The sequence below is a fragment of the Echinococcus granulosus genome, assembly GCF_000524195.1.
Source record: "Echinococcus granulosus chromosome Unknown EG_S00381, whole genome shotgun sequence".
NCBI lineage: Eukaryota > Metazoa > Platyhelminthes > Cestoda > Cyclophyllidea > Taeniidae > Echinococcus > Echinococcus granulosus.
In genome coordinates, this window is record NW_020170761.1 from 9,457 (window position 1) to 10,817 (window position 1,361).

A 1,361-nucleotide genomic window follows, 5' to 3' on the forward strand; every position below is an offset into this window, starting at 1 on the left:
TGCAAGACCTTTGTCAACCACATGAGGAAGGGTGGAGGTGGGTTTGTGTTCAGGACAGTGATGGATACGTGTGGGTCTCAGGCAGTGTCACTGTCTGAGAGATGACTAGGACAAAGCTAACCTGCGCAATTTTATACAATCCCACATAGACTGTCGATATGTGTTTCAGCCCATCTGGTGCTTATGGGTGGACCTAGTAGTCACGCATTTTGCATTCTGCAACCATTACAAAGACGATCATGGAATTCATCGGAAGTATTTTTATAAGTGGCAGGGAGGGAGTGGGAGAGAGAAGGGGAGTAGATGTTGAAAACATTGCCTATTTATGTGGTCCTATGCATTAGATTCTTATTAGTATTTTGTCTATCCAAGGTAGGCCAATAGTGCTTAATTATGCCTCCCAAGTGAAGAGCTTAAGTAGCGTACCCAATTAAGTCATCATCAATTCAAAACAAGTGGCGAATCGTACGGCACCTAAGCTAGCTAACGGAAAGTTGAACAGATCCCTATTATCTTACTTCACACGAGACATGATAATGAAAGTAAGATATTGTTGTCGATTGCTTTGTTATCGGAAAAATTGCTACGTTTTCGACCACTTTTGCCACTTTTCCCCTTCATGAACAAGCAATTCCCACGTTGGCGATAGCGCGTTTTGACCAAATGGGAACATTTCACCGATCGTGCTTGCTTGTGATCAGTGAACGACGAAGTAGAAGGTGAACTGAAGGAGAAGCGTAAATGAAGTTATTTATTACAGGAAACTTTGCGCAGAAGGTAAGAAACATTCAAGACCATGTCAGCAATGATTTGGTTGCTATTGTGCTTGAGACGGAATATGTTTAATAATATTGCATGTGTTAGAAGACGGTATTTGTAAGAGCAAATTCAGATGGCTTGATAATGTGGTATATTGAGCCAAAGAGAATGTGATAACTTGCACGCAAATTGTTCATTCAGTGACTGCTTTCGCTAGTGTGTCCACAACAAAGTAATCCTGACTTCAGGCCCAAAGTCGTTACTGTCAGCATTACGGGTACACTAAAACAGCCCAACTTACGAATAGATGACTTTAGCTGACCCCATAAGCTCTTAGTATTTCTGATAATGCGACTAAAATGCCGCGCGCGTCCAAACAGGTTGCAGTTTTACCGAGTTTGTGCAGTTAAGTGAAGACTTATCAGATCGTAGGTCATTCATCACGGAACAATTGCATCTGATGTCTCGTGCCACTCTGCCAAAGACATCTCATGCCCATAAAGCCTACAAGTGTATGCGGCTAGACCATTAGTTTGGACTTGGGTATTAAATGAATATGTCTACTCGGCCTCACTGCAAGTAGCATTTAAACTAATAAAAGC